Here is a 19,400-nt window from a genome sequence, read left to right as displayed (position 1 = left end):
CACTGCCAGCAGCACGTTCCTCATGGGAGGCAGCTTCACCCCCAGGGTGAGGGATCCGGCAGCAGCCGCCTGCCCCAGAGATGCTATCGCAGAATGACAGACTCCGGTCTGTGACTGATCACACAGAAACCCCAAATGACAGGCTTGGTGAAGTCTGATAAAGAGAACTTGGGCAAAGAAAACAGGGGGGAAAGACCCTCGATCCCATAACACTACGCTTCTTCAGTTGCCTTCCATTTTTCTCACAGAAGTAAAGTGATTTTCAGTTGTCCTTACTTTCCCCTGAGTCTTACAGCAGATATTTATGGCTGAATAAATACATTCTCCCTGCAACCTCTGTTTGTGTTTTGCTCTCTCCAGCAGCTGCACATCTGTTTCTGCTGAGCAGTCACCTGCGCGTGATGCAGAAAGCACCGGAGTGACTTTGCTGTGAGCAACCAGAGCAAGAACCTGGGAGAGCTGGACTCTGGGAGTCTGTGAAGATGGACTATATTTTTGGCATAACATCACTGACAGGAGTGTCTTGGGAGCTACAAAACAATTTACAAAATATATCAAGGTATGAAACATTAATTTTTCAGTGTTCCCCACCCCTATATTTTGGGTGAAATCTCTCTAAAACTCCCTCCCAACAAATGATAGAGAGAGAAACCCCTTCAGCTCGGCATTCCCAGGTGGGAATAGCTGAGAGCCAAGGCTTGAACATTGCTCTGCCCCATCCCAGAGGCTTGCTGGGGGTGCCAAAACCAGCCACGAACAGATCATCCTAGGTACAGAGCCACATGGCCAGGACCTTGTATCCACCATCCAACATGGGCAGGCATGGCATCGCCGCTGCTGGCATGCGAATGGCCCTTCGTCTGCCTGGGGTTTTCGTATCTCTCTGTATTTAGTGTTTTCTTGAACTGAAGATCAAAATGCAGCTGCTGGATAATGGCGTTGGGAAGATGTCCTGTCTTCCCTGGGGGATTTTTTCAGTAGGGAGGTGTTTGATGTGGTGTATCTGGGCACAAAAGGTTAAAGAGGGCCAGGGTGCTGCTTGTCCTTCCTCCTCTGCCTGGAGGATGATGGCAGGCCCTGCTGCTCTGACAGTGCTCGACACAGGTTTGGCAACAGAGAGCAGCAAAGTTCAGAACACATTTGGTGTTTCTTTAGTTGGCTTTGAAAGCTGTACATTCAAAACAGTGAAAGCAGTGGGCCCAGCTGCAAAATACTAATCTTGTGCTGCAACTTCATTTAGATAAATTACTTCTGTGAGTTACTAATAAAAACAAATGTTGGCTTGTGTCAGAATTAGTGAGCAATTCTGATAACAGGAGCATCTATTTTTAGTTTTCTATTAACCCAGTTCAGCCTAACATCAAGTTGTATTAAACTTAGAAGATACAAATAGGATCCATGCTGGTTGGTTATTTGCCTCGAAACATGCCAAAAGCATCTCTTCTGCTTCACGTAGCAGGTGGGATAAACGTGTAGCTGAAGGCAAGTTATCTGTCAAGGCTCAAGCAACTCTTATCATCCGGTGTGTTAGTAGTGCGTGTTGAAGCATTAAGTAGGGCAGCAGGCTCAAGCCAAGGAATGAGAATAGCAGAGGGCCACCAAAGACGCGGACCAAGGAACCTGCCCTACAAAGAACATTTTCCACAGCTGGAACAGCTGCGCTTGGCTGGCTGCACGGCACGGCTCATGGAAAAGCAGGCAGCCCGAGGCGCTTGTGCACAATGCTGGGAAGGTTTTAGCATGGCAGATGTGCCTCTGCAGAAGGAGGCGTGTTATTAGGGACGTGTTAGCATCTGCTTTTGAACATTTCTGCTACTGATGATTGAGGAGGAAATCGCACATGGGAAGCTGAACGCCTGGTCCTGTGTCAGCAGGGCTGAATGCCAGAGGCACGGCACTGTCAGTCGCATCCTTCCCAGGTGTGTTTGTCCTCCCAGTGCTGGGCTGTGGGGGTTAGGGAACGGCCGTGGGCTCTTCTGCTGACTTCTTGAGAAACTGAGGCCCAAACAGCATGATTTGGTGTTTACCTAATTAAGTTACCTAATCAGTCTACAACTTCCTCGTAAGGGGGTGTCGAGAGGCAGGAGACCTTTTCTCCATTAACACTAGTGACAGGACCCGCGGGAACGGGGTTAAGCTGAGGCAGGGGAAATTTAGGCTTGACGTCAGGAGGGGGTTCTTCAGAGAGAGGGTGGTTGCACACTGGAACAGGCTCCCCAGGGAAGTGGTCACTGCACCGAGCCTGTCTGAATTTAAGAAGAGATTGGACTGTGCACTTAGGCACATGGTCTGAACTTTTGGGTAGACCTGTGCGGTGTCAAGAGTTGGACTTGATGATCCTTAAGGGTCCCTTCCAACTCAGGATATTCTATGATTCTATTCTATGATTCTAAGTTTTTTGCTGTTTATTGGAAAATTTGTTTAATTATCTCAAAGGTTACTATTTAGAATTCATATCATATGAAGTTACATTTTCTTCCAGAGCAACGTAAGTAGGAAGAAACACCATGTAAACAGAAAAATCCAGACCTAGTTTAGTTTCACTTAGTTTAGAGCACAGAGAATATGCTTGATGATAATTCTTGAGAAGTTTTGCAAGTTTTCTTTCACTGATTCCCTTTTCCACCCTTTTCCAAATTTTTAGATTTTATCATCTAATTTTATTTTATCAACTAACAGTAGCTTTGACATTAAGTGCATTGCTAAAACAATTAGCATGCACAATTAAATCTCTACTTATACTAATTTTTCTCTTCATGGGAAGAATTTTATTTCAGCTCCTCATTATTTTAAAGCAATCTGCAGAAAAAGTATCATTAGGAAAATTAGGCTGATGGCATTTGGGGTGAGCTAAACGCACTGTTAAGCAAATCAGAAATTAGTGTAAATTTCTTTCATTTGACTTCATTTGCTGTGGATCAAGTTTGATACTAATGATGAAAAACAGGTCAAGCTTTTAAAAATATTGATGTCTTACCGCACAACAAAACTGAATAAAAGTGCAAAAGTAAAACCTAGATTATTATTATTTTTTTTCATGATCTGAACTGGAATATTTTTAATAATTCTTTTTTCTATTGAAACCAAAGTGCAGCCTGTCTTAGAGAACATCATATGTACATGAAGAGCCTTTCAATGTATTGGAAACAGGGCAAGGTATGCTTTGTGTGTGCCAGCAGAAGGCAGAGGGACCTTGGTGGAGCTGTGAATATCCACATCTGCCTGGTGCCAAGATCAGGTTTTTGTTCACTGTGCTGCTCCAAAAGTGCAGAAAAAGAAGTGGATGAGTTTAGTCCAGCATGATAACTGATAATATTCGGGATCATTTTTACCTAATGACTTGTATTTTGCTGCTTCACACTGAGCTCAGATGTTGCTGCATTTTGGGATGCTCCCTGAGTCTTGTTTTGGTGCAAAACCACTTCCTCTGTGGCACAACTGGTCCTTGGCCTTTGCAAGTGCGTGGCTTATGTGTATTGTGAAAAGGCTCAGTACCTGGACTGTATCTTGTGATGTGATAAATATGTAAAGGGTAGGAGAGAAAAGAGAAGAAATTAAATGCCACAATTCTGCAGTTACTTATATACCTGTCTAATAGCAGTTGGAGTATTCAGGGTAGAAGATTACATGTCATCAGTACACTTGGGGTAGTATGGAAATGTATCCTGTGGGCATTAAAACACCAAGGAATACGGAGAAGCTGCTGCCGACTAGCAAAATAGCAATCAATAGATAATACAAAAGGAGAAGAGAACAAGCATACAAGTAAACCAACTGACCAAAAACAAACAAAACAAACAAAACCAAAAAAAACAAACAGAAAAATACAGAACCCCAAGAGTATTCCAGAAATTTTGCTACTTGTTGAATCACTTAACGTGGTGTTTGGTTGCATCAATGTCCTCTGTCAGAACATTTTTGCATGAGAAACCAATGCATTATTTACAATGTAAATGATCATTTTGTATTTATTCAAAAGCTTTTTCAATTGTGCTTTGTTAAATCATGAGTAAAGCCCTGAAGACAGAAGTCTCTGGATAGTTTGTGCTGCATACTGCTGCAGCTCATGCCCTCTTCCTCTGAAGTCAGCAAAAGCCACAGCAGAAGAACACAAGAATACCTGGGCCCTTTTCTGTGCTTATCTGATAAGACCCTGAGTGCATCAGGTACTATGGCAAAATGTTGGAAGGTTCTGAAGAGCTGGTGGTTTCAGCAGGAGTGTGAGTACTCAGAAGATCCATGGATTGGTGATACTAAAAGCCCATCTCACTCCTATGAGCCCGACCTGAGAGAAGGTGATCCCATGCAGGAGGTGTGATTGAAGGTAAGACTGAGAAAGGGTTGAAGATGAAGCAGAAGATAAGTCCCATGCTCAGAATCTCCTGATCAAAGACAGACAAATACTGAAAGTTTGCTTCACTGTATTTTCCTTCCCGCCTTTCACTGGATGTGAATGAACAGGGAAATCTTCCACATACTCCCTCAGTGTATAAAAAAAGATGTGCTTTGATTTGAGAATGGGATGCCGTTTTGACTGGAATGGTAGAAAGCATGTCAGTAGTTTAACAGTTGTAAAATTAGAAGGAAAGAAAACCCCAAAGAGATGAGAAAATAACTCGTATTAAAGCAATAGAATAGTTTTATGCTATAATAGCATTCTGTGCAGCTTAAAGCAGCTCAAAGCAATGCTTTTCACACAGTATCTGCCAAATCCTATCAGGAGTGTAAGGTGACATTATGAAGTCTCCAGATGTATTTTCATGTCATTGGGCTGATTTGTGTCATTTGATGAATTGCATGTTTGTAAAATCAATGTTATTCACCCTGTGTATTTTGCTTTTGTCAAAGTTCTCTGCTACAGACAATAGCAATTCATATAAGAGTTATCACTTCATAAGATCTTACCATCACTTTATTAAAAATATTAATTTTCCAGTAGTGTTGGTATAAAAGATTAACAGGATACAGGAAGAGACATAAGGTAAATTCTCTTTAATTTTGCCTAATCACATCTGCTATTTTTTAACATGAGGCAAAAGGGAAAATTAAATCTGCATGAGAGGCGTAGGACAAACTCTTGTTCTCTTGCTCATGGCAGTCGAGTCCAGGACGGGTCCATTAACCCCTGATGCGGCTGGGGGATGGCTCAGTCCCAGCCTGCCTGGGCTGGACATGTCATAGGCAATCAGCTCGATCCTGTGTTACCTCTCAGGGCTTCTCCAGCTCCTTTCAAGGAAGAGAATGGGCAGGTGTGCTGAACTCGAGGTTCTGAGGAGTACTCACCGGTGGTGAGATGAACCCACCTCTGCTGAGCACTAGGTAAGATGTGCACCTGGGCTGGCAGGAAGGGCTCTGTGTTTGTGTAGGCACTCCAGTGAAGTGATAGGTGGGGTTTTGTCTTCAGTAGATGTATGCAATAATTAATCCTGTGAAGGCTTAGAAACCAGAAAAATGTCTGCAGCAGAACACTGAGTGGGAATGCTTTTAATATGCTCTTGATAGGTGCTGGTGATTTTTTAACTGTACTGAATTATTTAGATGGAGCCTTTTGGTCCTCCAGGATCTGTGCTGAAAGTGCTGTGGTAGGCATTATTCCTCCGATTTGAACAATGACCTTGCAAGTGAGGAACAACTGCCTGTTACAGCTTATTGCCATAGGTAAAATTGTTCTGGCAAGCACAAGATAAAAAGAAGAGCATCTTAGTAGTAATATCACTTGCGACAGCGCGTTGTTTACAGGTTTAATGATCGCTTACAGATCAATGTACATTGCAGGAAGTCTCGTTCATCGCAGTTTTGACTTGATCATTACCCTGTGGCAAGTTCTCCACACCTTTCTGAAAACCATCTGCACCCCCCCAGCAGTTTCCTTTGAGCAGTGCCTCCCCGACGCGACCACCTCACACCTCACTCTGGTTGGTACCCTCCTTGAAAGTGTTATTAATCTCTTGACTTTTGAATGTGCTGCAAAATCAGAAGTGGCCCTGCTGCTGTTGCTACATTTACGTTAATGTATTAACAGAAGTTTTAATAAGTACTGGACTACACGTGGCATGTCTGACTCACTGTGATTCATCAAGGTCTTGATTGATAAAGACTGTCCTTCCTAATTTCCTGGTTTTAAAAACAGAGATAGTAATAAATAAATAAAAACCTGTTTCTTCTGATCATGTGTTCTTTTAGACAAATTATTTCCTGACCTTTTATTTTTTTTTTTTTTCTTGCAGCTTATCAGCTTTTGCATTTCATTTTCAAGTTTTATTTATTTATTTATTTATTTTGGCTTAGGTCTTGTCAGATAAGCTGACTTTGAGAGGAACATTTATCAGCTCTATTTTAGTTTCATATGCAAAGTTTAGTGGCTTTCCTGATGACCCAGCATAATATCTTCCTCATTTGTTAAAAACAAAACAAAACAAACAAACGAACAAAAACAACAACAACAAAACACAACATAAAATAGAGCTAAAAAGGACAATCATAAATTCTATTTTCTGTCTTTTCTGTCTTCTCCTTCTCTTTCTCTCCTCTCTTCCCATCTCCTCTTTCTCTTTCCTTTTCCTTTCTTTTCCCACACCATACAATACTTCTATTAGATACTGTATTTGATCACACATAACAGCGAGCTTTATCAATAATATGAATTAAGTAATAACATTGAGCAGCTTTTTTTCTCCATTCTGGCTAATTTTTCATAGTGGTATAGGATTTTAATAGCCTCACTTGAGCTGTACTGCATAGTTAACAACACATGTCTGAAGAATAAGTCATCCATTTGAATAGTCTAAATAAATGGATTTGGTCCTGTATTGTAATTAACTGAAGTTTTCAAATTTGTATTTGTTATTCCAAAAGGGAGAACAGAATGAAAAATTCTGAAATGTGTCATAGTGTAATTATATTTATGGCTGTATCTATCCACCTCTTTGTCTATCAAAACCTGCATCCTTTCCTTCCTCTAGAGCAGCATAAGACTTGTTAGTGCTTTCTACACCAGTGTTTTAAAACTTTGGCTGGGCCATTGCAATCGTAAACTGGTAGATGTTCGAAGGGAAAAAAAACAAAAACAAACCCAAAAACTTGAACAGTGACTTTACTGTCAATGAGCTGCAGCAGATGAGGTCTGTCAGACCACTTTTTGTGTGTGTGTTTGTGTGTAGGGGGGAAGTAGTACCAAATTAAAATGTATCCTCTTGACTTGACTCTCACAGGAAAGCCTTTGAAATACCTACAGACAAATGCAGATCAGTTACTCGTCCTTTAAGGTGCAAAGAGAGAGAGAGGTGCATCACTGCTGTTTCCTGAAGCTGAAGTGTTGAGGACATGCATCAAATCCATGTAATGGAGCAGCATCACATGGGAAACACAGCCTTCAAGAGAGATTTTAATGGTAGGTTAAATTCTAGTTCTAAGAGTGATAGTTGAATGAAAGTACGACATAATTATGGATTACAGGTATTAAGTTGCAGAGCAATTGCAGTTGTCTCTCAATATACGTTTCTTGTCATCCTCTACTGGGGCTCTGCTCCTCCTGCCAGTTCTGGGAAGAAGGAGATGATTCAAAGAGCAGCTAAAATGATTAAAGCTAGGATGGGATTTATGAGGAAAGATTAAAGAATTAAATATGTATAGGCTGGCTAAATGATGACTTAAGGGGAAGTATAACTTTTTATGAGTGTTTGAAGGTTACAAATGTAAAGGATTGGAAGAACCATTCAGGATGGCATATGCAGAATTGCTTAGAGTAATGTGGTGATGCTAAGAAAAAGTAAATTTTCAAATGCCAGTGATACCATTTGATCACATTTATGTAAAGAAAAAAAAAAAGCCAACCTAACTATGTGGAAATGACAGGAATTCAGGAATGTCTTCAATTCTCAGGTTCTTAGGATTTTAGTTGTTACACTTCTCACAGGAACACAGCCAGCTCACTGATGCACTTTTTTCTAGGTAATTCATTTTTAGATCTCACCCAGAACTCTGAAAATGCAGGGAGGCCTTCTTATTGTTATCCTTGAGCGATAGCCCCGAATTAAACAGCATCAACTAAATATCTGCAAGGTGGCTGAGAACAAGTTTCTGAAGACTGTTCTGGAAAGCAATGGTGGGGTTGTCACGGCAGGAGCAGAGCTGGTGCACGTGTCCTAGCACAGCTCCTCCAGCCCCTTCTGACACAAAGCAGCTCATTTACTTTGGACAGGACTGTGCCCCATAGCCCCAGGGGGGACAGAGTGCTAACATGCCGGTACACAGCATCACCTGGGACCTGACCCTCATTTTCCTAAGGATTTAAAGTAAAATGAGAGCCAGCTTTGCCAAATTGCCACCTTCTGATTAACTGTCCTGAGGCAGACAATATTTTGTTGCTCTGTAGGGGAATTAGATTCATATATTAGACAAGAAAAACCTGTAGCACCCTTTAGGAGCTTCTCTAGGTTTTATTTTGGGATCTATGTATGTGTGTATATATATATATATATATATATATGTATATATATAAAGAATATATGAAAATCAGAGGAAGTATTCTTATTAACTAGCTAGGTTGAAATATGGTTGTGTTGACAACACATAATAAGATACAGACATTTCAACTAAAAAAAAAAAAAACAGACAAACAAACAAAAACAAAACACACAGAAATCAAATTATTTCCCAAAGATAGGCATCATGGATGAAATTGCCTCCATACGTCACACTAATTAAAGTCTATGAGATTTGCTGTGACTGTCAGCTGGTATTTACTTTTCTGCTTAACTGTCTGATAATGGTGCTGAATTAACCAAACAGATGATCTTTATGACATTTTGATTTTTTTGCATGCCTGTATCATGTCTTACACTGACAGATAGCTTTTCTGACCATTTCATCAAAACACAAGCACTGAAAAGTTACAGTGGATTTAGTGTATTTTTGTTTTTGTTTTGAAGCCAACGGGATCAATGGGATGTTTCCACTGCATTCCAAGAGATCTACTCTATTAAACCTCCTGTGAAAGCCTCCTGTGACAAAACAGCAGCAGAATGCATTTTTCTCTTTCCTTAAAGCACCTTTCTGTCCGTCGAGGAGCCTTGTTGCCACTTTCACATGGACTTTCTTCCTGTCTGCAGGCCATCAGTGGTGCAGAGACCATGCACCAAGCAATGCTCATTCTCCAGATGTACTCAGAGGTGGCCGGGCAGCCAAGGAGCAAACATCCCTGCACTGACCCAGCACTGGCAGCATCCTGGTGGGCTGGACCGAGGGAAGTAAACAGGCAATAAGAGCAGCCGGCACTTTGAAAAAGTGATGGTAGGCCAGGTGGGGTCAGCAGAAAAATATTTATAGTGGAAATGGTGGAGCTTCCTTTGCACAGCTGATTTTTGATGTGATTCTGTTGTCTTTAGGAAGATGAAACTCCAGTAAGTGATCCTGCATCTTAACAGAGTTGTCAGCAAATGACTTCTGTCCCAATGTTTTGGTGCCATTTTTCCTGAGCTGCCTGCGTAATCGATGGTGAATCTTTACATGCCCAGAGTGAGTTACTCAAATCCAAAGCCGTTCTGGAAACGGTCTGTCTGACAGCCTTTTTATTGGCAAAGAAGCTATTTAAATGAGAAACCTGTGTGAGAGATGAACTGGCTGCCCCGTGTGATGGCAAGCGGAAGCTGATGAATTCTGCTCGGGCAACCAGGTGACCTTTCTGCTTTCCACTCTAATTACTTTCCTGTCAGATGTTCAATTAGAGTGACAGGGTCCCAAATTCCCAACGATCTCTGTTTTGTCTTAGAAGATTAAAGGGTGGCAACTATTTTCAATATGATTATCATCATTATCTCTGGGAGATTTTATACTTCTGAAGTCAAAGTCATAATAGCCCAGCTCACTGCAATTATTTGCAAATTGCCTTAATGTATTTTCCAGAAGCTTTTCCTGCACTTTGTAATTTATTTATTTGCTAAGCCAATAGCACATTAAAATGCTAAAATGTCTATGAACCTATATGAAACCTGGCTGATGGTAACTTGCATGGACTTTGCCAGCATCCTCTTTACCCACCAGTAATCCTATACATGTTTTGTTAAAATACCTTTATGGATGTTCCTTTAAGTAAAATACCTTGAAGAATTCCTCTTTTTTTTTTTTTTTTTTTTTTTTTTCTGTTTGGAGATGTTGCAGTAGTTCTCTATTGTGGTAGAAATGTTTGTGAAATTATTTGTACAAACCAGTATAGGAGAATACCAACAGACAGGAAACATGGTCAGCTTCTCAAAATACACCTTTTCTCTGGAAGCATGTTTCTGAAGTGGGAGACTGACCCACCAAGGAATGGAAACAGCAGTTTACTGGGAACCATGCAGTGGGGCTCCATTTTCTGTTGCAGGAACAAGCAGGTCTAAGAGCTAGTAGGGTGTTTTTGGGTGCGCTCACTGAATGCACTTTTTATTCTCAATGGGGAGTAGAGGATGGAGAGATGATGTGCCCTGTGTATTAAATTGAAACTAACCCAAATAGCTTATAAAACACGCTCAGCTAATTATTCAGGAGTAATTTACAGACCAAGAGTTACATTGCAATAATTGTGAATAATGACTAAACCACAAAAAAATGGTAGATGGCTTGCAGGCATTTTGTGAACAGAAAATGAGGCTAAATTCATTGAATAAATTAATTGCTATGGATTATTCTTTCAGCTTTAATCTGCCGCCTGCTGAAAGAAATCTGTGCAAATGGAAAAGCCGGTCCATAGCTTTCATTTTGAAATGTGGCTGCTTTGCACTGAATAGAAGAAAAGAGGCCTGAAAGGCTTTTTGCTGTGTTATAATAATGTATCATGCTTGTAACACAATTTTCACCTTCAAAGTTTTACCTGCCCTTTGGGATGGGGCAGTTTTATAATCCCATTTTATTAGCGAGAAGCAGATGGAGAGCCTGCAGGGAGGAGAGGTGATTTTTCCCAAGGCCACACATTGTCTCTTTGGCAGAATTTGAGTTGGAGCTTGGGATTTTACAGTCCCTGGCTGATGCTTATGATATTTTTCTGTTTGAAGACTTCCCTTTCCTGCAAAAACATGCATACGGGGAGATGAACAAAACAACCCTAAGCTGATTTGAAGCTTTGCCAATGAAAATGCAGAGAAAAAGAAGAAACGAGAAGACATGTCCTCCAGTCCATTTTAGAAGATCAATCCTGGCAAAGAGGAATTATATTTTAAGAACCAGACAGATTGTCTCAGATTTACTATCTTAGAGGACAGCAGTGAAGGCAAAGCATTTTTCTGTAAGGATTATGATTACCTGACAGGGTCTTATCATTACCAGGAGAAATGACCCTGGTTTAGAAATGATCCGTTCATTTGTAAGTAGTTGCTGCTTTTTAATAGTGCAGGTTTTTCTTACTGCTATTAATATTAATAAAAATAAAGTTAAGGCCCATATCTTTACTTGGATGAAATTTGTGATTTAAAACATAATTTGAAGAGTCTTTTAGATCAATCTCTGGATTTTATAAGCTGCTGGCAGCAATTTATGTGGATGTTAGACCACAAAATCCTTTCAGGTACTGAGCACAAGCTGTCTGTAATGCCCTAGCTTGCGGCAGTCTTTTCTTTCCCGACTTGGTTTGGCGTGGCCAGGTGCCTTAACAGGGTGTCCTTGAGCTGGAAGTGTCTTGTGACAGCCCGACAGCTTAGGACAAGCTCTTTGCTATTAATGGGACTCAGAGTGGTATCACTTGGCTCAGATTTATATACTGTGCAAGTCATCCTTTTGAGAAAGCTTTAGCGTTCCTCCCTGTGCTGGAACTGACATCCCCTTGCTGCTGTTATTTATAGCAGGGCACTTCTGCACCCTGCCTGACTTGCTGCACAGCAATAGTAAACAAATCTATAAGTACTCTCGCATTTAGCTTCCAGTATGAAGTGATCTGCACGACACAGCAGCCAGCTTGGCCGTAAGGGCGTGCTGTTGCTGGAGAGTTTTGTTGAACAGAGTACAATTACCCCATCTGTCATGATTGTATCCACTCATTTTATCAAAATAGATTCTTCCCCTCCATTTGATAAAGTTTAACAGAGCAGAACAAGAACCCAAATGTTAACATGAGCCATAAGGTAACACGAGGGGAGGTGCAGTTCTGTCAGGCACAGGCAGCCATCGGAGGGGCCAGGCTCTGCCCGCTCCCTGAGCAGAGGGATGCTGCTCCCACCGAGGGGTGCTGCAGTGGTGCTGCCCTGCCTGGGCTCCCAGTCTTCTTTACTGTAGATTTTAGTCTCTGGCGATCCTCACAGAAAAAAAAAGTCACCTTTCTTTTTGTGATCGCCACTGCTGGAATAGAGTTACAAAACGCTGACTGTTACATCATGTTTTTTTTTAAATCTGTTGTTGACTTCTTTGGGGCATACCTTTTTTGAGCACCCCTCAGTTCCTGTTCTTTCTGGACAGGAAAGCCCTTCCTCTTCTGAGGCTGCAGGTCTGAGGGCTGTGTTTATCAGAAATGTCTAAGCCTGCTGCTTCCACGGGGCACTCCCAGTTTGCCTGGTGTGTGTGTGTTACGCCGGGTTCAGTGCAGTGATCTGTGTCCCTGTTGGTTTACTATTAAAAAAAGGTTCTTAGTTCTCTTGGGCAGCTTCAAACATTAATTGAGAGTCAAACTTCCAGCATTCCCTTGAAATGACACCAACATAAAAAAAAAAAAAAAATGTGTCTTTTCCTGACATGACCAAAGCTGTAAAATGATTTGTATAAAAAATGAAAATCAAAATAAATAAATCAAAATCTTTCCTGCGTGTTCAGGAAGGTTAAACCTCCGGTAGCAATAGTAAAAAAAACATTGCACTGAGTTTTGCAGAATAATGTCACTCTTTTATTTTATTATACAATGCAGTTCACCCTAAATTACATTTTCTTCTTTTAATTTATTTGCATGAAAAAGATGGCATGGCATAAATCATCTTGTGTAGGTTGCTGGGTTATTTGCATTTCAGAGGTTGTTTTTAACTTTGGATTAGAAAGGAATTTGCAATTGAGAAGCTTTGAGAGGCATTAACTTTTAGTGACTGGTGATTCTCAAAAAGTGATGAACGATGTTCATTCCGCACAGGACAAACCTCCTGAAGTTTGTGTCTTGCTAAAAAAGCTTGTCTGAAGCAACGGCTGCGAGCCAGAGAGCTCGGCTGTCATTTCAGGAAGCAGCTCCCGTGGGGAAATGGGGCAGGGATCCCATGGGATCACAGGCCGGTCTCCGCAGCCTTCAGCACGAACCCAGCCCCAGAGGCACGGCGGTGCAGGGCCTGGTGCCTCCCGAGGCGGCTGCCTCCAGGCTGGCGACCTGGTTGTGCCTGGAGGTGCTGGTGCTTCAGTGGCCAAGGGCCCCGAGCTGCAGCACGCTGTGGTGCCCGGCCTGGCCTGCCTCGGTGCTCTTTGAAGATGAGAACAGAATTTTTAACACCTAAGTTGGTCAATCCCGACACTTCTCATTTTTGCTTCAAATAGGACAGTGGGAGGAAAAGTGCAGTGCCACGTCTGTGCTGTTGGAGCTGCTTTTTGGGGAGAGAGGGAGGAGGGCTCGCTGGGCAGGAGCAGCGCCACAGGGAGGCCGGAGCTGCGGGGTGTGCGCGGGTTCTGCTCGCAGGTGGTGCAGCCCGGTCCTGCACCAGGCAGCCCCCATGCCACAAGCAGAGCAGGAAGGAGGCCTGCGGGTAGCCGGAAAGGTTCCTCACGAGGAGGGAGGATTTGGAGAGCTGCTTAGAACAGAGGTTGGTCACACGGGTCTGTGCAGCATCTCCTGGTGCATTTGGTTCTGCTCTTCCTTGCTGTCCTTGTGTAGCAGCATCTGGTGCAGGGCAGCTGGAGCTCTGGGAGGCTGTAAGGAGGCTGCACATGGCTATTTCCTGCTTTAAAAAAAAAAAAAAAAAAAAAAAAAAAAGTATGATGAGATGTTATAACTTGAATTCAATACAGCGTGGAGCACACAGGGAACAAAAAGGCAGAGTAAAATGTATTTTATTAGTGATGAGCTGAGGTTGCACATGAAAGAGCCTGTTAAACATCTGACATGTTAAATGCATTCTATTTCCCTTCAGGAAAGAAGTAGTCAAAGGGACAAGGCTGATGAACTGAGCTTATTAACTTGACTTGGTGGTGATGAGAGTGGTATTGACAAAAAGGCTGCAGGAGACTTCAAACACACTTCCTGAAGTCGTGAGTTGAGAGCGCTGCTTTGGCAAAAAGTGGGACCTGCTTTACACGGGGATGCAAAGTCTGCAGCGGGAGCCTCATCGTCAGAAGCTGAGCACAGGTCAGGAGTTGAAAGCAACGAAATATATCCATCTCCTGCAGTGGGTGGGAGCTGGAGACCATCAAAGCCAGCCCCACTGTGGGCATAATCGAGGTGAGTGCTGAATCACGGGATGAAAGGGACCTGCTGGAGGAACGAGTCCGCTTGCTTGCTACCAGGATACTATTCACAGCTCTTTAAAAGTGTGGGGAAATTGACCATCACTTCACTATTCTCCTTGCTGATTCATCTGGCTATAAACTTTTGAACAGGTTGCTTACTGCTCCACTCAGCTTATTCTCTATTAGGGTAGATCTACAGTCAAGTGGTCCTTAATGATACACAAACATCCTAATAACATTTGTAAATTGAATCCTGGAGCTGACTGGGACTATCTCTAAGTGTCCAATGTGGAAAATAATTTCTAAAGTCCAAGGTGCCACCAAAACACTTTTACCATGCTGAAATATGTAGTATAACAATTATTTTTTTCTTCTTCTACAGAGGACTGCTCCTTTGTAGTTTTCTTCCTGAGATGGCTTCCTTAGCCTGGGAGACTACACGCCACAGCTTTTGCTTAGTATGACTCTGACCTGCTTGTGCTTGAATAATGAGTTCTTGTTATTTGTTGTTTTCTCTATGCCTCTTTTTTATGTGTGGGCAACAGCTATCTAACTTCCACTAGTAACATTTTCTGTATCTCTGCTGTATCTGCCCTCATGTCCTGGATGTACGTTGTGCGCTAGTACTAGTAGTGCTTGTCTTTCATGACATCTACTTGTTGCTGGTCCCCCAAAGACCAGCAGAGAAATGCAGAGGAAATTGACAGATCTAATTTGATCACTGTTTTGTCAAATATATACTTAAACATGTGAAGATTTGTCCAGAAGATTTCTGCCTCTTATTACATTTCTTCACGTTGAAAGGTACTTTTTGTTTATTTGGTTGGTTTGTTGGTGGTGGGTTTGTTTGTTTTTAATGAAGGTGAAAGAACTAAGTGAGGCAATCTGATATCTTCTACAAGCTGTCAGTTTAATATGTTCTGCTAATGTCAATACTGTCTAGTCAAAGCACCAAATCCTGGTCGTCTCCAGGTGAACATCCCTTTTTGTGTCTGTTTGCAAGCCAGGGGCTGTGCTTTCCAGTGTGTTTCCTAAGTGGTAGTCCAATGCATGTTGTTCTTGGCCAAGTTTTCTGTGCAGTGGGATAACGGAAAAACGTAGATCCCAGTTGTCAACGCATTCTCAGTGGAGAAAATGAATAATTGTAGTTCTTTAAATGGTGAAGAGGAATTAGTATTGGTTGTTACAGCTCTCATAATAAGCAAGGGTTTCATGGTGGAGGAGTTGCACAAACCCACCATTTCCCCCAATGTCCATATTGGACTCCTTCCCAGGCAGTCCCGCGTCACCACAGGGCTTTGTGGGCTGCTGCGGGCGCTGCGTGGGAGGGTTCTGCTGCAAAGCTCTTCTGCTCCGACCCACGGTGCCATCTCGGTTGTCACAGAGACAGAGAAATAGCTTATCTGGGAATGTATTTCTTGGTGTGGTTTACGAAGGAAGAACTGACTCTGTCAGTATTATGAGAGTCGTCCTTGTAAGCCTTGCCTGTGTATTGGTTTGTATGAGTGGCTTGGACTTGAGGCTTTAGTCATTAGCTCTTAAAAAATTTGTTAGTATTTGAAACTATGGCCATCTATTCTGCAACAGAAAGCATCTTTGCTCCAATGCCTTCCCCTTATCACTCCGTGTTATCCCTGCTATTTTTTTTCATGTTACTGCTCCTGGAGAATATTGAGGCATTCTCTCATAAGAGATTCTTGTATTTATTGCTGAACATTATGATTACTATTGTGTAAAGAATATGTGAAAATGTTTAAATCAGCTCTTTTGCATTCACTAACTTGTATAAAGCCTTTAGAAGCATGAGAATTAGAGGGAGTGTCATTGCCTGGTCTAAGCAATAGCAGATACACTACTTTGAGGGCTAAAGGAACTTATCAGTATCTGAATTATTCTACATATAAATCATTGCCAGGAGGTCTGGATCACATGCTGAGTCTTTTGGCCTCACCCATTTGTCCTCAGTGAAGTCTCCAGAAGCTCTCCATGAGGATATCACAAAGGAAAGGATACTGAAATTTCTGGGAGGTAAAACTGTACATCTAATTGTGGAAAGCACAGGCATGGTGGTACTCCATGTTAAAAATATCTGTCTGTACACTTAGGGAGGTGAAGAATCCTGTAAATCAACACCCATGTCTATTCTGTCATAGCCATACAACTTAGGGGTTACCTTAGAATACTTATAGAGATGCAGGTGTTGTTTTCCTATTTTTTAAATTTTTTGTTTTGGTAGAATTAGTATTCGCTGGATTGATGTGTATAAATTTTTGTACTTTCTGTTGCCTATGGCTATTGCACTTCAGTCTTTGATCTTGCACGCTAAGCTGGTTGGAGGTTGGCCAGTACTTGGATGAGAGATTTCATATGAATTTCATGATGCTGGGGGGAGTTGTTTTTGACTGGAGATGGCACTTTCTCCTGTGAGTCAATGCTGAACAAATACCCCTGGATGGCACCAGGGTGCCTGGAATGCCACGGGCTCCATCTGTAGAGGAGACATAAAATGTGGCCATGCAATCTGATTTCCTATGAATTACACATGTCCCGGCCAAAATAAGATCTATGTAATTAATCCTGCAGTCAAAAGTTTCAGATAATGTATTATCACTATCTGTCCTAACCTGTTGCTGAGGTTTTCTGTGCACAGCTGCAGCATTTCTGAGAAGGATGAAGAAGGAAATCACGTCTGTGGACAGACGTAGTCATTATGACAGCATTTATTGTTGTGTATGTCTAGTGTGTGGTGAGGTGTGCAGGTACAAAACAGGTAACCATATAAATGTTTAGCCAGTCAAGAAAGCCTGTTAACTCCCACTTGAATAGAGGTGGGGTTGTTTTTGTACACACCATGGCCCATAGACTCCTTCCTTTCCCAAAGGGACATGTAATGAATCTTGGCACAGAGGTGCTTGGAGCTGGATCCACAAATCTCTGAGAGACCTGTGGAGTGCGCTTTGAAGGGCTCTCTGGTGCTGCATGGGGAATGTCCTGTGGTGGGAGATTTCCCTACATGAATGTGGAAAACAGTGGTGAAAAACTGGCCATAATTTTTAAAGCAGGGACTTTTATAGCAATATTCTGCAAACAGTGTCTCATTTGCTATTAGAGAGTGACCCCTTAATCACATTGACAAGTAATCACTCACATGAGTAATCCTATTGACATCAGTTGGACTGGAGCTGCATCATTATAATTTAGCAAATAACTACTCAGTTGTTTAGAATATAAATGCTTCTAATTTATGTGGAAATTGAAGGCATTTCTATCTCATTCATTAAAGAAAACATGTTGTGAATTATCACTTACTTAACATATCCAAGGAAAGGCAGTTTCAAAGCAGAATAATGCAATAAATAGAATGAATCTTCTTTTTATTTATTTATTTATTTATTTTTCAACCAATGGCTATGTGAGATTCCCAGTTAATGTTTCCTGTGTTTTTCTATTACCCAAATGGTAAACTCAAGCTGAATTTAACACTGGCTTCTTTCCAGATAAGTCATTGTCAGTGGTGAAGACCTTTTGTTTTGAATTTGCTTAGTTTATTGGTTAGTGGTGGATGACTCCAGGGTGGTCCTGCAGAGCTGCATGAATTTATAGAGTTAATATGAGTGAGGAGCAACAATATTTTTCTGCTGGAGATTTGCTGATACAACGCTTGGGTTATTCAAAGAGTGTGGACAAGCTGTAATAACCTGTTGCATTTTTTGTGGACTGGAGTATGACTCCACTTTTTTGGAAGCCATGAAAGCCATTGTTTTGCCAAATTCTGGTTTGGAAATTGGATCTCCTCTCCTTAAACTTCCCTGCAGTTCCATGCTAGTCAAACCTTGCCTTTAGCACCTTTTCCCAGGCAGTGATCAGCATTCAGCTGCTGCCACGTTGTGCTCAGAGGACAGTCAGACTTAGTCCATGTTTTGGGGTCCTTCTGAAATACTGAAATAGCCAGCACCGCCACCACCCATATTGACTGTCTTTGCACAAGCATAATAATTTTCCCTCATTTTCAGCCTGGTGAAATGTTAGGGGTTTAAATTTTGAATAGGATGGAAGGTGGTAGGCGTTGCCCAGATAATAGTTTTTTTATAGCTTTTAAGGCAATTTAAGACAAGTACTGTTTTCCTCTGATCTGTCCATCATGAGCTCAATCCAGCATTCAGTGAGGTGGTGGGGAAGCCTTTTCCCTTGGTGCCTCTGGGGTCCCATGCATGTGAGGGGTGCCAGACCCTGAGGTCGTGGACAGTGACCCAGGCTGAGACTCCTTGGTGTCTGGCAGCCTCAGAGCTGAGGTGAGACAGGGAGGAGCTGAGAAGCTCTTCGGGTTTCCCTCTTTCTCAGTGGGATCTCATTTTGCCCTGTGTATACTAGATAGCACGTACTGCAAAGAGCAATACCTGGTGATGCTACCAGCTCAACTACAAGGTGTGGAGTGGGCTGGAGAAACAACAAATGTCTTCTAGAATAAAGAGAGAATGCAATGAAGCATATGAACAACAAGAAAATCCAGACCCAAGTGTATGTAAATACATATGGCACAGCTTTTCTCAAGCCACACTTTTATTTGTTTTGGTAGCAGAGTTGGAATGCTATTTTTGTCTCTTCACCCTTTGTTCTTATTGTGAAACACATTGTCAGAGCATTCCTAATCAGGAAGAGAGGAGTTTCAAATAAAAGATTGTCTCTTTTTCAGGGCATTCTCCCACACCTGAGAAATGGATGCATTTTTGGTAAATACCTTTTTTTTTTTTTTTTTTTTTTTTTTTAGGAAAAATTGTGTGCCAGCTGAAATTCATGCATAATTTCCTGCATAGCCAGGATAGATGACTTAAAAAGAAATCTCTGTAGTAACACAGGAAGAAAAACAAACTGATAACTCCTGCCAGATTGATGGCTTCTTCCTTCATCTAAATCTTTATAGATTAGCATGTCTATTTTCTTTTCATGGATATGTTTGTTTGCACTATATCATCTAACCTAATCTGTAAGGGAAGTATATTTATCCTCAAGCTGTGAGGCAT

At 41.7% G+C, this 19,400-nt stretch overlaps 1 long non-coding RNA gene across 1 annotated transcript; it reads left to right on the top strand.

The window, feature by feature from the left end:
* The first annotated feature begins 5,786 nt into the window (after nucleotides 1-5,786).
* LOC116494663 lies at nucleotides 5,787-15,143 on the top strand. Its single transcript, XR_004253893.1, has 5 exons — nucleotides 5,787-5,915; nucleotides 7,212-7,390; nucleotides 9,111-9,291; nucleotides 9,387-9,673; nucleotides 14,064-15,143. It is a non-coding gene; the product is annotated as an uncharacterized LOC116494663 (long non-coding RNA).
* Nucleotides 15,144-19,400: the final 4,257 nt, after the last annotated feature.

The sequence above is a fragment of the Aythya fuligula genome, chromosome 14 (assembly GCF_009819795.1).
Source record: "Aythya fuligula isolate bAytFul2 chromosome 14, bAytFul2.pri, whole genome shotgun sequence".
NCBI classification, from domain to species: domain Eukaryota; kingdom Metazoa; phylum Chordata; class Aves; order Anseriformes; family Anatidae; genus Aythya; species Aythya fuligula.
Note: the sequence above shows the minus strand (reverse complement) of the source record. Positions and strands in the feature narration are given on the sequence as shown.